This window comes from Pezoporus occidentalis, unplaced genomic scaffold (assembly GCF_034315485.1).
Source record: "Pezoporus occidentalis ecotype Australia unplaced genomic scaffold, CSIRO_AGI_Poc_V1 ctg46, whole genome shotgun sequence".
In the NCBI taxonomy this organism is placed as follows: domain Eukaryota; kingdom Metazoa; phylum Chordata; class Aves; order Psittaciformes; family Psittacidae; genus Pezoporus; species Pezoporus occidentalis.
Genome location: NW_026915791.1, coordinates 3,061,779 through 3,080,766, shown reverse-complemented (window position 1 = coordinate 3,080,766; position 18,988 = coordinate 3,061,779). Strand labels below are relative to the sequence as shown.

The 18,988-nt window shown below is 48.5% G+C and overlaps 1 protein-coding gene and 1 long non-coding RNA gene across 5 annotated transcripts in view; one reads left to right on the top strand and one right to left on the bottom strand.

The window, feature by feature from the left end:
• LRFN5 (leucine rich repeat and fibronectin type III domain containing 5) overlaps positions 1-18,988 on the top strand; it is a 57,407-nt gene that overhangs the window by 24,514 nt on the left and 13,905 nt on the right. The window lies entirely within an intron of this gene.
• Positions 12,900-13,738, bottom strand: LOC134172459 (uncharacterized). The gene is made up of 2 exons (XR_009967933.1): positions 13,481-13,738; positions 12,900-13,119 (listed from the first exon to the last, which is right to left on the bottom strand). It is a non-coding gene; the product is annotated as an uncharacterized LOC134172459 (long non-coding RNA).

Sequence of the window (18,988 nt, the reverse complement as noted above, 5' to 3'; positions counted from 1 at the left end):
GGAACTATAACCCCCATTTTCAAGAAGGGGAAAATGGATGACCTGGGGAATTACAGACCAGTCAGTCTCACCTCTGTGCCTGGCAAAATCTTGGAGCAGATTCTCCTGGATGGCATGCTAAGGCACATGAAAAACAACAAGGTGCTTGGTGACAGTCAGCATGGCTTCACTGAGGGGAAATCCTGCCTGACCAATGTGGTGGCCTTCTATGATGGGGCTGCAGAACTGATGGACAGGGGTAGAGCAGTTGATGTCATCTACCTGGACTTGTGTAAAGCGTTCGACAGTGTCCCACACGACATCCTTGTCTCTAAATTGGAGAGACATCAATTTGATGGATGGACCACTCGATGGATAAAGAACTGGCTGGATGGCCGCACACAAAGAACTGTGGTCAATGGCTCAATGTCCAGCTGGAGACCAGTAACGAGTGGTGTCCCTCAGGGATTGGTGTTGGGACCGGTCTTGTTCAACATCTTTGTCGCTGACATGGACAGTGGGATTGAGTGCGCCCTCAGCAAGTTTGCCAATGACACCAAGCTGTGTGGTTCGGTTGATACACTGGAGGGAAGGAATGCCATCCAGAGGGACCTCAACACGCTTGTGAGGTGGGATGACACCAACCTCATGAAATTTAAGCATGCCGAATGCAAGGTCCTCCACCTGGGTCGGAGCATTTCCAGGCACAGCTACAGGTTGGGCAGAGAAGAGATTCAGAGCAGCCCTGCAGAGAAGGACTTGGGGGTGTTGGTTGATGAGAAAATGAACATGGGCCGGCTTCAGTGTGTGCATTCATCCCAGAAAGCCAACCGTATCCTGGGCTGCATCAAAAGGAGCGTGACCAGCAGGTCAAAGGAGGTGATCCTGCCCCTCTACTCTGCTCTTGTGAGACCTCACCTGGAGTACTGTGTGCAGTTCTGGTGTCCTCAGCATAAAAAGGACATGGAACTGTTGGAATAAGTCCAGAGGAGGGCCACGAGGATGATCAGGGGGCTCGAGCACCTCCTTTATGAGACAGGCTGAGAAAGCTGGAGCTGTTCAGACTGGGGAAGAGAAGCCTTCCAGCATCTGAAGGAGGCCTATAAGGATGCTGGGAAGGGACTCTTCATTAGGGACTTTAGTGATAGGGTTAACGGGTTAAAACTTAAACTGGGGAAGTTTAGATTGGCTATAAGGAGGAAGTTCTTTACTGTAAGGGTGGTGAGGCACTGGAATGGGTTGCCCAACGATGTTGTGAATGCTCCATCCCTGGCAGTGTTCAAGTCCAGGTCAGATAGAGCCTTGGATGACATGGTTTAGTGTGTGGTATCCCTGCCCATGGCAGGAGGGTTGGAACTAGATAGTCTTGAGGTCCTTTCCGACCCTAACTATCCTGTGATTCTATGATTGTCCTTTGGAAAAAGACAAAAAGATATAGGATGGTTCTTTCAGCCCTTCCCTGATTAATTAAAATGATCTGTGATAATTAGATTTAGAAACTGTTCAAAACTAACTCAGAAATGAGGTAAAGTCATAAAAATAATCACTGTACAGCTTCTTCATGTTTTAGTGGTGCTTTTCATCAGAAATCCGGTGTATTTTCCAGTTCTGAGTTGCAGTTTATTAAAAAGAAGAGCCTCCTGTTAAGTTGTAGACTGTATTTATTAGACAAAGCTTGGTGTTTAATTACTAGTAAACACTTGTGTGTCCTCACTGCCCCAAGTAGCCCACACAATGTGGTGTATTAATACGGAGCAACGGAGGGTGGAAGACTGGCCAATTAACATGTGAAATAAGGATGCATTTGCTTAGGCGATGACTTGTTTAAAACTGTGGGCCCAGAGCAGCTGCTTGGGAGCTGGGGTGGCTTCAGGGTGCAGAGGAGCTGAGGTGGATTTGGGGTGTTGGAGGAGCTGGGTGGTTGTGGTGTGCGGAGGAGCTGGGTGGTTGTGGGGTGGTTGAGGGACCTTACTGCCCATTCCTTAGGGGTGTGCTGGGCTGGTGAGCACAGGCTGTCCCTTGAATGAAGGGCAGCAGTTGCTACTGGAGCTGCCCTTATTGCCATGCTTTTATGAGCCACATTTCTGCCAGACCATGGTTTTCATTCTTGGGCAGCTCCCCAGTAAAATTTCTGCATGGTGAGGGTCTTTTTTGTGCCTGAATATCTGTCTTCTGAGATCAGTGGAAGTTTTCTAATTAAAATGTTAAATATCCTTGGGTCAAGTACCCAGTGCAGAAGGAAAATGACATTTTAGATGCAAATAGAAACCTACCATAGGACTGGACCTAACTGTAAGAAAAGAGCGAAATACTGTCAAGGGTGATGCAGAAGAAAAAGTAGTTTTCAGTGGTTATTTCTGTTAGCCATTTGCAAAGAAGCAGAAAAATGCAAACTCGTGGAGACAGTGATGTGTTTTCTACTTCTACAGGAACTAAGAAAAGGTTAAAAAGTGACAGTTTAAGTAAAGCATTTTAAAAGTGTCAGAACTAGATAACTAATACCCAGAAGTATTAAAATGATTGGCCAAGGAGCTCCCTAAGATAGTAATGGTTTATTTTTAACACTGGGTGAACCGCAGGAATAGAAGAAGGCCAGTGAAAATGATAAGAGGAATTAAAAATGATTGGGTCCAGGGGGAATTGTGCTGTCAGCTCCACCTGAGACAGATGCCTGTCCTTTCCCTGCCAGCCTCCCGCTGGCTTTGCTCTTCTCTCACTCAGATACCCTCATGATTTCCACCACTGGCTCTTCCGATGGACCTGATGATGTGAAGCAGTGGGATCTCCTACCCTTCCCTCTCCTGGAAAGCTGGCTGTTGGGATACAATGCCGGGATAGTGGCTGGCCATGCTCAGCCCCCTGTCCCATGCCCCATACTGACAGCTGGTCCTGCCTGCACACTTGGTCCTGCCTGGACACTGGTGTTGCCGGGATGCTTTGCCTTCCTCTGTTTCCTCAGCCCTGACCCTCCTCTGCTGGTGACTGGTGGCTGTGGAATTTATGGGCTTCTCTGGTCCTTGCTTTCTCCAAGGCACCCTTGTAGCAGCCGTAGCCCGTGAAGCCACCCAGGATGCATGCTTAGGATGTGTGCCCACCTTGGGGCAGCAGTTCTGTGTTGGCCCTGCTTCCCATCTTGGCTGTGCCAGTGAACTGGGGGGAGTGGGATGCCAACAGTCCTGTGGCCCCCCTCGGCAGACGATCGGTATGAGACACCCCCATGCTAGTGAGCCATTCTCTGTGGGTTGCTGTGCCGATGGTGGCAGGTGCTGGCTGGGGTGCAGGGTGCCCATGAGCAGGAGTGGTGCTATATGGTGTGTGCAGTGTCCTGGCAGCTAGGGATGCTGTCAGTGTGCTCTGTATTTTGCAGTGCTGTTTCAGGAGCATTCCTGGTTTTACAGGGGCTCAGGGTCTCTTGCTGTCCAGCCCAGCTCCTGTTTTCTCTCTGGGGTTACCCTCAGACACTTCAGTCCCATGGCTTCCCTTTCCACATTAGAAGTAGAAGTTGAATTGTCTCCTCTCCCATCTTGTTCCAAAGTTTGTCTCTCAACAGTCTGATGTCCCAAGCCTGGTAATTGCTGATGGGGCACCTGTTTGACAGTACCATTTGATGCTGCAGTTGCAGGTTCCAACCTGGCCTAGCAATGAGCCCTTGTCCCTAAGCATGAATACAATTGAGGCCTATTCAGTGGTTCTTATGTGCCTGATCTCTGCTCACAGACTTCTGTTCGAGAGCAAGGCTTTAAACTTCATAGGCTTCTGCAGGTTCTCCTGTCTCCACCCTGCCCAGTGCAGCTTTCCTTACGCATTTCTTTACACCCAGGGACCTGATGTAGTCTCTGAAGTATACCAGGTTTTTTAAGAGCTTTGGCATCATCATTCTGCTTCCTCAAAATAGTAAAGCTAGCAATTATGGAAAGAACTGATGTGCACTGATAGTACAGGCTTCTCATATAATTTCCTGATTGCGCTACAGAGATAGGCTTAATGACTTTTTGCAGTGTGTGATCTTCTGCTGTGTCCTTTGCAAATTCACTTTGCATGGTTTCTGGGAGGGTCAACTCTCTCACTCTGCCACCGATCCCCAGTTTATTGTCTATCTGGCTTCCAGAGCTCTGCTAACGTTTCGTGCAACTTATTACTTTCCTCTGTTGTTTTTCCTCTATATCAGGACACCATAAATATGTATTTTAGAGCCGTCAGTTTCTGCAGCAGCAGATTTTGAGCCAAAGGGAAGATTGCAAAAATAGTTTCTCCCTTATGGCAGACGGAAAGTTTCTCTTTTAGGCGAAATTGCCCAACCCTGACAGATGTATCTGAAGTTTTAAAAAATACGGCTCCCAGTATTTCATTGGAACTGCCATCCTTGGTAGGTGAAGGGAAATGCTCCTTTTAGTATGCTATTGATTTCCTTTGGATTTAGATACAGACCAGCATCCATTGGTTACCTGCTGCAGCTGTGTATGTGAGGTCAGTAAGCTCTTGTGTTCATGTTTTGAGTGGAGCTGTTTCAGGCTTGTTTCTATGGCTGAGCTTCACTTTTGAGTTTCTGGCATAGCCAGAGGGATTGCTGTGGTCTCTGTCCCATTGCTGGCTGCGTGAGCATGTGCACAGATCTGGGCATCATCCTCTGTGTTGTCCTGAGCCTTCAGTGCATGCACTCCAAATCAGCATGGGGCAAGGCAGGGTTTTCTGCTTGGTGCTGACTTTTTGCTGGGAACAGCATCCCTGGCAGTGTTCAGGGCCAGACTGGACAGGGCTTGGAGCAACCTGGTCTAGTGAAAGGTATCCCTGCCCATGGCAGGGGTTGGAATTAAATGATCTCTAAGGTCCCTTCCAACACAAAACATTCTGTGATTTTATGATTGTGATGATCAACTCCATTTCTTCCCTGACTTCAGCCAAGGGGAGGCAGCCACCACTCCCAGCCTTGCTCCCCAGGGTCCCCATCAAGCAGGGGTTCTGGGATGGGCTGTGCACTGCTTCTCTTGATCTGGCTGCGTCACCAGGGCATGGGAACCTGTCCTAGGGACAAGGCTGCCCCGCACTGCCCTGTGGGTGCTACCCTGTGATGGTGCCATATGTAGTTGACACTGGGTTTTCAGATGCTGGGTATTTGCTGAACCCTTCCACATCCTAGGAGTTTACCGTCTCCTGGAAGTGTTCGGAATTTACTCCAGGGTTCTGCCAGGTACCTGCCTGATGGGGCAGTGTCCCAAACCTTCACCCTGGGGAGCGTCCTTCTCTGGGGCATGCAGTGCTCAGACTGCAGCATCATGATCGGGGCAGCCAGTGGCTGAAGAAGTGGCAGCTTTGGGGCAGCAGTTCCCAGGGAAGCAGGTCCTTTCTGGGGCTCTCCTTCCCACTGAAGCCTGCCCTCACACAGAGGGGCCCAGTGGGATCACAAGCATCACCTCAAGTGCAGTAGCTCCTGTCCCCACCATCCCATTTCTTGGGCTTTATTCATATGATCACACAGTTCCTCCTGACTCTTGGTACTGTCCATCCAGATGGTCCGGCCCATTGCTCCGCCAAGAAGAGGCCCTTGGCTGGGACCTGGATGACAAGCTCACAGTTGTCTGAGGATGGACTGGGTTCCTTGAGGGAGGCTAGGTATGGTTGCAGTGGGGCTGTTCAGCCCCATGTGCTGCCTTCCCGGGGGCAGCCCACCAACACCAGCATTGCTGCCCCACTTCATCATGCTCTTTCTGAACCATGGCCTGGGCAGGCTGGGGAAAGCCAGTGTGGTCATCTCAGAGCTTGGGGGTTGTGTGGTCATCTCAGGCTGGGCTGCAGATCCTCCAAGCAGCTGGGGGGTCTCAGGCAGCCCTGATCACCTTAGTGTTCCAAAGCACTTTCTCTCTGCATCGACCCATGCCCCAGGGCACCCTCAACTTTGGTCTGTCGCTTCCAGGGCAGTGAGGAGTGGGCTGTGCCAGGAGCCAGGGCCATGGGAGTCAATCCCCTTCCTGCAAAGGGGAATTGCCAGGGTTCCAGGCAAGATAACATGGTGGATTAATTAGATAGTTAAGTGCTAATAGCAATTGAGAAGAGATGCACTTGCTGCATGTCCCTAAGTTTGAATTTATTAAAGCTCCTTTCTGTATGGCCTATTAATTTTTGATGACTTTAGATAAATTGCATTCAGCCTGAAATAAATTAAAATAAGTGCATATAAATCATTTACTATTCTTGGCTTCTGCAAAACAAATTTCCATTTCGGCTCTTGTTGTCCTTCTTTTATTACATGTATTCTGCTGGAGTGCATCATTCTTTATTGTGATGAAAATGTTTTATCTCCTTGAGATCCCCTGGTTTTGCCTGTGACGTGTTGAGGCTGCTGTAGAAATGCCATGTTTTATAGGTGAAACGTAGCTAGTTTGACTACATCTGTTTTGATTTACCGGGTAACTGGCCAGACCTAAATACTAAATAGATACTCTTTTCGTGAGAGAGATCTACGATTTGTATTACTTGATGTTAAATTAAACTTTAGAACTTAAATCCATCTTACATTTTATGGCTCGTGTTGATAAGTGATGTTCAGGCAGGTGTAGAGGCAGCCCTAATAGATGTCTGTCTTGTTTTAAATTGTTTAATTTACTATATATTTATGTGAGAGTACAGTGGCTGAGAAAAGAATTGGCATCAGTTAATCCTGCAGTGTTTGTAAGATATTATTACTAGGATAATAAATGTCCATCTGGAGTAAATAATTGTTAGTTTACTTTCTGTTTAATTTTGTAGACTGCAGAAGTGGGGCAGTGCTTGATGAGACCTACAAACTGTTTAGGCTTGGAAATCCACTTATGATTAAGCCTTCCAATATTATTTTGATGTGTTGTACTGATGTCTCCCTCTCTGATAGTGCTGTTTCCTCTGCTTTTGATTTCTCCTGATTAAGCTGCACGTGTATTTGGTGGGCATGTTGGGTTTGGCTATAGCGTGCTGTACCTGGGTCCCCCTTTGTGCTTGTCCCCTTTCGGGCTCCAGGCAGGTGCCTGCAGGTGTCAGTCCATTAAAAACTATGGTGTTTGCTTGGTAAAGGAAACCTTAGGAATAATTTTGTTACATTTTTATCACAGCAGTAAGTTAGAAATTCCCAACATTGGGCATCCTGTACTGAATATGATGGCAGTCAGGAATAGATAATTCCAGGGACTTCAAGGAGGGTATGTAGCAAGCTCTGCAAGGCAGATTATACATCCATCTGCCTGTCCTGGGACCCATTTGCTCACCATTTCTGGAGTAGCTGGAGGTTATACATCCATCTGTCTGTCCTGGGACCCATTTGCTCACAACTTCTGGAGTGACTTGGTGCCTCACTTTCTTGTGTATACCCTGTTGCTCCCCTCTGCAGCATGGTAGTTGTCACTTAGCCTCTCCAGGGAGCTGGTTTAGCCACACAGATGGGTTCAGAGGCAATTAGCTGTTTTGAAAATCTCCTCAGGTGTCTTCCTCTCTCCTGCAATAAACAATCCCACTTGCAAAGCTGATCCTAAGGACAGAGCAGAAGTTGTGCCAGACCTGGGGTTTGAATTTGCGACTCAATGCCTTCATGTGAGCTTGTGTTGTCACCATAGGGCACTTATCGGTTGGGCGTTTGGCCAGTGATGGGATGGGGCTCTGCTAGCATTCTCCTGTCCTTCAAGGTAGCAGTGAGTGGCAGAAGTAGGTCCCTTCCCAAGCGTGGGCATTGGGATGGTCCCCAGACGAAGGATGAAGGATTGAGTCCTGTGGCAAAGATAATGTTTGTGATTGTGGATGAAGCACTGCATTTAAACTTAGGAGTATGAAGACACTTTTGAAAATGTAGCCTTTTTATTAAAGAGCAATCCCCTGAATTTGAGGGAAGGGCACAGAGTCCTTGTGGGGCTGACCAGGAAAGCAGACAGGGAGTTTTACAGCATCAGGTCGATCTGTGTGCTGGAGCAGCTGGAGCAGTTCCTATTGATGCCCTGGTTAAAACACCAGGGGACCCTGGGTGCCCCTGGGCCTTTGCACTTGGATGTCTTGACTTTGGGTAAATCTGAGCTTTCCCAGCTCCAAAAGCCTTCATGTGACACAGCCCTTGGTAAGGTAACACTTTCTCCATCTCTTATGTTCTTTGCAGTTTCCAGGAGTGAACCAGTGTCTCCGAAGTGAATCTAAAGCCTGGTGGAGGTGTTTGCTTTGCTGTTTTTAGGCGAGGATCTCCACAGCTGGAGTGCTTAGGTGGGGCTGCAAGAGCCTGCTGCAGCACCATGGTGTGCATTCACTCTCTTTCTTGCCATGGCTTTGTTTCAAGCAGCAGTGTTCAGGCTGGTGGCCAGTTGGTGCCGTGTCTGCATCCAGGTTTACAGGATGTGTCCTGCTTCTTCTCTGGGATCCTATTGCCAAGAGCCTCTGGTACCGGTAGATGTTGTTCTGGCTTTGCTGCTTGCACCATCTCTTCCATGTACCTGTCTGTGGCAATGTGTGTCAGGGTTTGGCACAGTGTGTTCCAGGTTTCAGTGTGCAGTAGTGCCCACCTTTTGTTAGGATCCAATCACAGATGGAATAATCCTTCTAGATAATTTTCATGCTGAGGCTCCTCCTCATCCACATGTGGAGGGAAGAAAGGACATTCTGGTGTCCCTATTTTGGGGATATATAATTTTTATGATCCTTTTTGCTACCCCAGGTCCACGTGGATACCTGAATAAAATAGCTCTCCTGACTCCTTGGAGGATAAATGATCAGATCCCTGTGAGTATTCTTGTGCTGTCTGGGTTTCCCCACCTCACTCATTGACTATGACGCTGGACGTGCAGCAGGAACTCAGAGGCAAGAGCCTCTGAGTCAGACACTGGGGCTGGGCTGCAGCCTCCAAAATATGGGTGGGGAGGAAGATAAACCTGAGCCTGAGGCACAATCCACTAGTATGCTGGGATGCTGAACGTTGCACGGGGGCATGCTGAATTGGCTGGAACTGGGAGATGTCAGGCATTTTCTTACCCTCTGTTCAATTTAATATAATGTATAATTTCAAGACATGTTCTGAACTTTTCAGATCTCTGCCTATGAGCATCCATGCTGCAGAGCGGTTTGTGCTGCTGCATTTGTTCCCACCCTGAGGTGACAAGGAGATGTAGATGTTGACACTTGGTGGTGGGGTGGATGAGGCTACTCAGGCACGTGCAGCACCAGGAGCAGCCCTGTCAGATGGAAAGGCTGCTGGGACAGGGCACCCCTGCCCTCACCCAGCCATGAGTGCCAGCCAAGCAGCCTGCACAGGAGATGTGGCTGTGTGAGTTACACGTTTTACTGTGAGAGCATCGGCTGCTTGGCCAGACATCCTAGGTTGTGTCAGTCTCCCTTCTCTTTGGCTTCCTGCCTGTCATCCTTTGTGCATCCTTCCTGAGAATGGGTCCGCAGGATGCTCGTGCAAGTATATAACTGCGCCACAGGGTATCAGGGTGCTGGTGGCCCCAAGGAGATTGTCCCCGCGGCATCAGGCCTTGCCACTTGCCCTCCATGCACAGCCCTGCCTGCTGTGAGTGTCCACGGGGAGCGCGCTGGCTGGATAACTCAGGGTGGATTCTGCAGGGACAAGCACAGCAGCTGGGGAACATGCTGCTTTGGCAAACTTGGTGACAGAGAATTGTCAAAGCAAATCCTTTCACGTTTGTGTTCTGTTTTGATGCTGCAAAAAACACTTAGTTTTGAAAACGCCGATCTCCCAATTCAACAAAAATGTTTTGATAAGTTAAAAGCTGTTTTGTTTAAACAATTATTCAGTTTATTCACTTAGGCTTGCTTGCATTTTTAAGCTGTACAATTGATGCTGCTATTAGAGTCAGTATTTAGCATATTTGTACAGTATTTTGTGTGGCAATGCCTCAGGAGTTGGAAAATGCAATAGCTTGGTGTTCCTGACTTTAAAACTCAGTGCTTGTTTGCTGCCATACTTGAGATGGTTTTTGGTGAGATCCATTGCTGCAGGGCTCTGGCCACAGCAGGAGTTCATTTGCTGTGTGTGGGGTGCTCAGGGTATGCAGGGTGATGGGTGCTGGGTTCAGACCACCCCAGAGCTGGATGCAGGAGAGGGCTGTGCTCACCCACAGCACAGTCCCTTCTGCACTGCGGGGCCAAGAGCTTTGGGACCTAAAGGAGGGAGGCAGTGGGAGGTCATGGGAGTGGTTATGCTGCCTTTCCTGTATTGCACGCAGCTGCATTGCTCAACTATGCAGCCCCCAACATAAGAAGGATGTGGATCTGTTGGAGAGAGTCTGGAGGAGGCTGTGAAGATGCTACAAGGGCTGGAGCACCTCTACTATGGGGACAGGATGAGAGAGCTGTGGTTGTTCAGCCTGGAGAAGGGAAGGCTCTGGTGTCTCACCTTGGAGCAGCTTCCAGTGCCTAAAGGAGTAAACAAGAAATCTGGCATGGGGCTTTTGACAAGGGCCTGTAGGGATGGGACAAAGGGGAATGGCTTTAAACTGACAGAGGTGAGATTTAGATTAGATGTTAGGAAGAAATTCTTCCCTGTGAGGGTGGTGAGGCACTGGCACAGGGTGCCCAAAGAATCTGTGGCTGCCCCATCCCTGGCAGTGTTCAAGGCCAGGTTAGACAGGGCTTGGAGCAACCTGGTCTAGTGCAAGGTGCCCCTGCCCATGACAGGGGGGTTGGAACTGGGTGATTTTAAGGTCCCTTCCAACCCAAGCCATTCTATGATTCTGATTCTATAATAATTACTGTGGAACGGAGAGAAAGAAAAGGTACTCATGATGCACATATTTTATAGAGGCTGCTACAGCCTGCCCGTGGCCACAGTACATATCTTACCATTCTCCACAGCCTGTGTTTTTACCACAATGCTTTCCTCAGAAGTCAGTGTTAGAGTACCTGTCTCCCCAAGCCATGGCAGAGCCAGGGAGAAGTGCCACTCTGAGCCCTGCGGATCAGGGCCGCTGAGGATTGCCAGGCTCTTTTTTCTCACAGCACAGCTATTAATAACTTCCAGAGCTGCAGTCGTGTTCCTGCGCTGCCGTGTTGAGTCATCCCGTGTATCACTCTCGGCTCCTTGTCTGTGATACAAATGCCTAATGAGCTGCCTCCGCCACAGCCCTGCGTGTCAGACCAGCCTTCCTCATGACTTGTTCAGCATTTAGTTCAGTGTATTTCATGTGCATTCGTTTTAGCTGAGCAGTGCCATGTGTAGCTCTTGTGAGTGGCCATGGGCTCAGGGCCACACCAGCAGTGGGCGTGCTGGAAGCATATTGGAAGCTGCCTCCTTATCAGCCCAGTGCAGGGGACTCACCATGCGGTGAGGGTGCTGGCCACTGTGTGTTCAGAACAGCCTGCTGGAACATGTGTATGTGAGAGGGACGGTCAGTGTGGGAAGTAGCAGGAGCAGAACCAGAAAGGAAATCAAACCAAATTCCTAGAAATCCCTGCATCTCTGCTGCATTAACAGCGCTCACCCAGTGTCATGGGGTGTATGCTGCTGGTGTGGCACGTGCTCCAGGTAAGCCTGCTGCTGAAGGCAAGGGGGTTCGTTGGATGGCTTGTGAGCATTGGCAGTGCCCCTGGGCATGGTGAACCTCAGGCTTGGGATCTTGAGCCTCCCCACACATCCCAGGAAGGCTTTGGCTCTCCTGTGGAAATCCAGGACACAAAGCTGGGTCAGCAGAAGGGGGGGAACTGGGTGCCTGGAGAGTGTCTGTGTTCCCTGACTCCTGCTGGAAACCCTTCAGCTGTGACTTGGGAGCCACGCTCCATTTGCACTGGCGTAGGGAACCCAGCACCGTTTTTACCTTTTTGAGGGCTTGGCATTTTTTGAGAGTTGTTTGTTCCACAGAATACCAAACAATTCTAAGATAAAGTGCTTTAAAAGTAAATAAAGCATAATTACTGTATTTTTCTGCTCAATTTCTGAGTTTTATGGGCATGTTTTTAAGATGTACTCTGCAAAGGCAAGAGCTGAAACATTTTGTTGTGTAGAAGACATGTGAGAAACAGCACAATACATCATGCAAGGAGAGGCAGCATCCCTGTGTGAATTTGCAGTGCTTCCCCAGGGCCCTTTCTTTGAGCCTGGGTCTCCCCTTGTGCCTGCTGTAGCAAGGTTTGGGGTGCTGGGAGATGCTGCTTCAGCCCACCCTGCCTGAGCTGGGGTGGGATGGATGAGGTGGTCTCCAAGGTCCTGCTACTCTCAGTGGTTCTGTCTGCTGCAGGGGTGTGTGCCTTCACCTGATGGAATTGCCTTCACATCATTTCCCCTTTATTTCCTAAATAAGCTGGCCAGCTGTGATGACACAAGGGAGGACTTTTACTCAGGATGGAGAACTGCGATACAGTATATATGAAGGTCCTTTACTGAGGTCAGTGACCAAACAGGGTGTGGGAATTGAAGCGGGGTGTGTAATTTTGACATCATTAGTGGCACTGCAGGCTGAGATAATCACATCCCAGGTAGCAGGGCATGCATAGGAAGGGTGAAAGCATGCAGGAGGTGTGGGTCTGTCCCAGGAAGGGTTGCGCTGTCTGCTCCAGGGTGCCTTCTGAAAGTGGGTGAGGATCAGCTGCTTCTAGCACCAGGGTTCAGGCTGAGATGTACCAGTGACTGTAGCAAATCCTGCATTCCCCATTAGCGATGCTGGTGCTCACCAGGTGACTTTGCAGCCAGTGAACTCCAGAACTGCAAACCACCTGTGTCCTGTCCCCTGCCAGCTCCAAAGCCAGGTTGGAGGCGGTGAGAGAGGCTGGGGCAGTGAATGCCCAGGCTCTGGGACAATCACAGAAAGACATGGAGCAGCCACATTCCCAGGGATCAGCACTAGGACTACACAGGGATCAGGCACAGTGGATTACAGGCCAGGACACCCTGAATTTGCAATGATGTTGGTGCTCCTCATGCACCATTGGTCTGTTTTACACTGATGAGACTTTCAAATAACATAGTAGATCAAAGCACTTTGATTTTATGGTTTATAATAAAACCAGCACAAAAAAATAAGTGCAGGTAGCAATGTTGAAGATTACAAGCAATTGAAGGCAATAGAGTCACTGATGGAACAGATGAACTGTGGGGTATAAAAAGCTGAACTGTTGCAGCACCTCAGTTTTCTTCTGGCAGTTGACAGTTCTGTCCTGCTTGGCTGTCTCCAGGCAGATGGACAACTGAGGAATGTATAAAATTGACAGTAATAATGAGTATAGTATCCTTTTACTGCAGTTCAAGACACAGCCTCTCTCCTACTGCAGCAAACCCTCGAGGCTGCTTTGGGCTGTCAGGAGTTTGTCTGTGTGCTGAGAAGCTGCATCCCCAAAACAGCCAGTGCCTCCCCTTATGCCCATGCCGGACCCCTTGTCTGCATGGGTGCTCATGGCTCACATCCTCCTGGTGGTCCTTCAGCAGAGATGTCAAACCTCTCTGCGAAAGGTTTAGGCCTTCAGCCTAAGCTTTAAAATGTGGTATGATGTATTGTCTGGCCCATATGCCAGACTCGGGTATCAGGATACCCCCAGCCATCCACCTTACCTACATGCCAAAACGCTGGTGGGATGCTATTGCCCATCAGCATGCAGCACGAGAAAATTCAGATGCATTACAAAATGAGACTAGGCTGAAGACGAGGTGTGGAGCCCTGCAAGGATGGCACAAGGGAGCAGTGCTGCGCCCAGGGCTGTGCTGGCTCCATGGGGCTGGCATCCATTAGTAGGAGCAGTGGCAGTGTGACAGTTGCAGTTGTGCCTTGTTGTTTCCATTAGTCCCACATAAGCTGTGGGTCGGTTGCCTGGTAACACCCTGGCTTTAAGGGATCGTCCGTCATGCCCAGTGACTGGCAGCTGGCTCTCACATCTCTCCCTGAGCTCCTCATTCCAGTTTGCTTGCATTTCCCCCTGTTTGCTCTATGTCACCTCTGGCTTGGTCCCTTCCCCTGGGAACACTGTTTTCCTGGGTTACAGGTCAGTCTGGTTGTGGTCCCCCCTGTGTCAGACAAACCATCTCAGTGCCCATGTGCTGTATCATCAGCTGTTCGTCGTAGCCTGTCTATAACCAGACACAGGCAAATGTTCTCAAGATACAGGTTTTTCTTACAAAGTGTCTTTAGTGATATTGGTACTGCTTGAGTGAAGGACTCCCTGATAGTTTGCATAATCACTCCTTCCTTCAGGGAAAGGCTTACTCTGCACAGGAGAATACAAACGTAGTGTGTTGTGAATCAAACCATTAATCACTTGGAGATTGTTGGGATTTCATGCATTTGTTTCAGTGTATGCTGCTATGTAGTGGTTTCATGCTACTATCTGTATAGTTTCTGCTACTATACTCGGTTCCCTGGATAATGTAATTACTACTTACTGTTCTCACACCTAGCACTTTCTAGGGCAGACCTTCCCTCTGGATAGCTATGGGGAGGGAGCCCAGGGCAGGGTAGGTGGAAGGTCTCCACAATACCAGGACTCCCCATGCAATGCTTGAAGAGTCCTGGTAGCACATCCTATTGTTGTTATTGTGCAGCAGCCAACATTTTTTCTAGCAGTTTAATATTTGAACTCTTCCTCAGAAACTTAACTGTGCCAATTTAGTAAATGGTTAATTAATTAATAAAGGAATTAAGAAGTTAATATACTGTTAGGGTGGGCATTTTGTCCTGCTATAATGACTGTTCCATTATTGCAGCTGTCTGGCTTATGCCCTGCCATTCTGCACCCCCCAGGGAAGGGGTGTAGACCCCCACGAGCTCTTGGGCAGTGTCTGCCTCACTCTTCATTTTCAACACCATTGTGCTGTTGCAACTGGGAAAATAGTGGAAGCTTTGCTCTTAGGTAGCCAGGCAGACACGCGGCACGGTCTAGAGCTTACTGATACTGGTTCTGCTTTCTCTAGAAATCTCTTTAATTAATATAATTGTTATTGTTCACTTTAATCTTGCCTCGTTACGGGGAGAAAAATTGCCTCCCAGGATGAGCTGCTTTGCATACGTGTGGCTTGCAGCTTTAAGGCTAGAGGGAAATGAGAAGAGCTATGTGAACACAGCTCATTAGCCAGCCAGCCTCCAGCACTGTTCCTCAGTATTTACAGGGGGCCACCACCTTGGAGTACACCTGACCTGCTGCAGTATCAGGCAGGCCGAAGGAGGTCCTGGAGCAAGCAGGATTTGATGTCCTCTAGTTTGTTAAATTCCCAGGTGTTAGGTGGGGTGCAGATGTATTTGTTGCAGTGTTTGAAGCCCTTTAACAAAGATGGGGCTGCACTATTTCCTTCATAGCATGTCTCCACATGGTGATTCCCCTGCTCAGTCCTGCAGGAAGTGTTGTAAGTGTCAAAGCACCAAAGCAGCATGTCCTCCCTGCAGTGCTAATAGGCAGGCTGGACATCAGAAGCTGCCTTGCAGCTGAGGGCTCCTTACTGCCTGTTTCAGATGTTACCCTTCAGCAGTGTGTGAGGGCTTTGCCTCTGGTGGAGCACATAGTGCATACCGCTGGGGTGAGAGAGCATGGTCCTGGTCTGTGGTTCTGGTCCCTGGTTGTGGTCCATGCAGCAGCTGAAGCCAGCAGAGCCCCTGGGGAAACCTCTGTGGGAGGTTCTTTGTTCTGAATGTTTCTGGTTTTTTAGGCACTGTGTTTCCAATTCAGCAAAACACTCAGGCGTGCTTACAAACCCTTGACCTTTGTGAAATTGAAGCTCCTTGTTCTCTACTTAAGCAGTTTTAGCAACTGGTATACCATATATCACAGCATCTTCATTTCTATGTGCCCATTTTAGCATGGCGGCAGGATGCTTTTGGTAACTGGTGCCAGCTATTTCCCCATCCTTCATTCCCAGCAGGTGAACATCATCAGCTGCTAGACCTCTTTTTTTTTTTCCCACCATGAAATTGCATTTGCAAAGACCTTAAAATCACCACTTCTGCTGAGGCCTGGAGGGTTAGGAAAGGCGGTCAATATCTTCTGTCATGACCTCAGTGATGACAGATTATGTCTGAGCCAAGCACTGTATTAGCAGCTGACTCCGAACAGCTACCAGAGTGCTGTATTGGGTTTACCCGGTGCATTGACTCTATGTAGCACCTACCATCTGAACTGGATCGGATGCAGTGGAAATCGTTTGCTAATTAATTACTGTCTCCTGGATCCCGCTGCTTCCGTATGTTATGTACTTCACAATATGTAAATTACCCTTTATAGCAGTGGACATGGCAGCAGATGCTGTACTAAGTATCAGAAAACCTATTTCTCCCAAAGAAGATGGGGCAAAAAGCCAAAAAGCAAGCAGCACATCAGGAAAGAGGAGCAATCTCAGCTTGGCGTACATCATGACATTTCATTCTCATATCTCTTGGATCAATTCCAGGCAGAAATTTCAACTTCATTAGCCCTTTACATGACCTCAATTTGGTGCTAGAACCAGTAGATGGTCATTTATTTTCCTACCCTGCTGCTGATGGGGTACCTTTGAGGTGTGCACAGGCACAGCCTCTCCCCTGCAGACACAGTGCCCTGGGCATAGCACGGGCTTTGGCCCAGATGAGCCCAAGGTACTTCCTCTGTGCAGGAATGGCTGGTTTACAGCCAAAGGGACTTGGGGCATCTGGAGACCAAAGTCCACACTGGGGGCATGGCTAAGGTGGGAATGGGGCTGACAGGAAAGAAGAGTTCTGCTCTGCTGAACTGGTGTCAGACCCACTATGTAGCTGTGAAAAATGAATAAGGGGAAGGACTTCCTCTGCTCTGGAACAGGGGCTACAAGTGTGGGGACAGTGCCCTAGTTTAGCCATTTCAAATCAGTAGGAGAAGTAGCAGGCCCCAGTCCCAAAGGCACCATGCACCAGAGGCTGATGGGGTCCTTTCCTCTTCAGAGACACAATTTTCCCATCTGTATGGCAATGAGCCATACAGCCCACTGTGATTTGTAGTTAGTTTTTATAGATAGATTTAATAACTCAAATTATTAAATGTAGTAACAAAATTGATTTATAATTGGTATATGAGAGCTTTTTTGTGTGTGTGAATCAGAAATGCCACCGTAGGAGCTTGACTATCCCTATCTTTTTTGCAGACACCAAGTAGTAAATGAAAGCAGTGTGCACCTTCACAGAATCACAGAATAGTTAGGGTTGGAAAGGACCTTAAGATCATCTAGTTCCAGCACCCCTTGCCATGGGCAGGCACATCTCACACTAAACCATGCCACCCAAGGCTCTGTCCAGCCTGGCCTTCAGCACTGCCAGGGATGGAGCATTCACATCTTCCTTGGGCAACCCATTCCAGTGCCTCACCACCCTTACAGTAAAGAACTTCTTCCTTATATCCAATCTAAACTTCCCCTGTTCAAGTTTTAACCTGTTACCTCTTGTCCTATCACTACAGTCCCTAAAGAATAAGATACTAGGATACTAGCATATCTCTATTTGTTTAATGGTAATAATATGCTTTCTTTTTCTTTCTTTTTTAAGTGATGATAATCAGATAACTCTTTGCTATGTCAAAAAGGTGTTTTCTACAATGAGCTGTAAACTGTGTCAATGCTGTTGTCACTGCAAGTTGTCTGTGTGCAGGAAGATGTGTGCTGGGACAGGAGAGGATGCATGGCCTGGCTGACTTTCAAAAGTCATGCCTTCTTATGGCAGCTGTTCTAAGCCACTAGATCCTTCAGTTCCTGCTGTCTTCTAGAGTATCTCGGTTGTGGGCCATAGCCATGAGACTTCACTACACTGAACATACCCACAGGCAAATATTCTGGCTTCTTTCAGCAAGGTGGTGAAAAGTTTCTGCTGCCCCTGTGGCGAGGGTTGATGTCCAGCCTGGGGAGGATGGGTTGTCCCTGTCCCTACACAGTGGGGGCACGCAGGCTGGGTGCAGTCATCGAGATCCATGTGTGGTTTTGCTATTTCTATCAATTGAAGTGTCCAGTACAGCTTCGGCTGCAAGTGTCAGTATATCTTTGCATGACATACAGATCTTGGAGCACTTGTGAGCATTTGTGCAAACACGCAACTTCTTTTAAACTTTGCTCACACTTCTTACCACCATATTCCAGTATTTGAAGAGTGGCTACAACAAAGAGACTCCCTTTTTACAAGGAGTCACATAGAACAGACATGGGGTGATGGGCACAAGTTACTCCTGGGGACATTCCAACTGGACACAAGAGGAAATTTTTTCCCAATGAGAACCATCAGCCATTGGAATAATCTCCACAGGGAAGTGGTGGATTCCCCAGTGTTGGACACTTTCAAGATTCAGCTGGCCAGGGTGCTAGGACATATAGCCTAGGTTGGATCAAATGATTTTTGAGGTCCTTTCCAACCTAGTATTCTATGATTCTATGACAACTTATGTGACACTTAAAAAAAACCCTGATAAGGTTGGTTAACAATTTACTAGGAAGTCAAGGAAGAGGGCCAAGAGACCAGTGTGGCTAAATAGGGAATTGCTGGGTATGCTCAAGTGGAAGAGGAGAGTTTACAGGTCATGGAAGGAGGGGCTGGCCACTTGGGAGGAATATAAGGCTGCTGCTAGGGGATGTAGGAAGGCAGCTAGGAGGACTAAGGCTTCCTTAGAATTAAACCTGGCAAGAAGGGTCAAGGACAGCAAAAAGAGCTTTTTCAAGTACATGGCAGACAAAACTAACACCAGAGGCAATGTAGGCCCACTGATGAACGGGATGGGTGCCCTGGTGACAGAAGATACAGAGATGGCAGAGTTACTAAATGCCTTCTTTGTCTCTGTCTACTCTGCTGCAGGCAGTCCTGAAGAGCCCTATACCCCTGAGACCTTAGATGAAGTCAGGTCAATGGAGCGGTTTGCCTTAGTCGATGAGGAATGGGTTAGAGATCAGTTGAGCAATCTGGATGTCCATAAATCCATGGGTGCAGATGGGATGCACCCGCGGGTGCTGAGGGAACTGGCGGAAGTCATTGCTAGACCACTCGCCATCATCTTTACCAAGTCCTGGGAAACGGGAGAGGTGCCTGAGGACTGGAGGAAAGCAAATGTCACTCCGGTCTTCAAAAAGGGCAAGAAGGAGGACCCGGGTAAC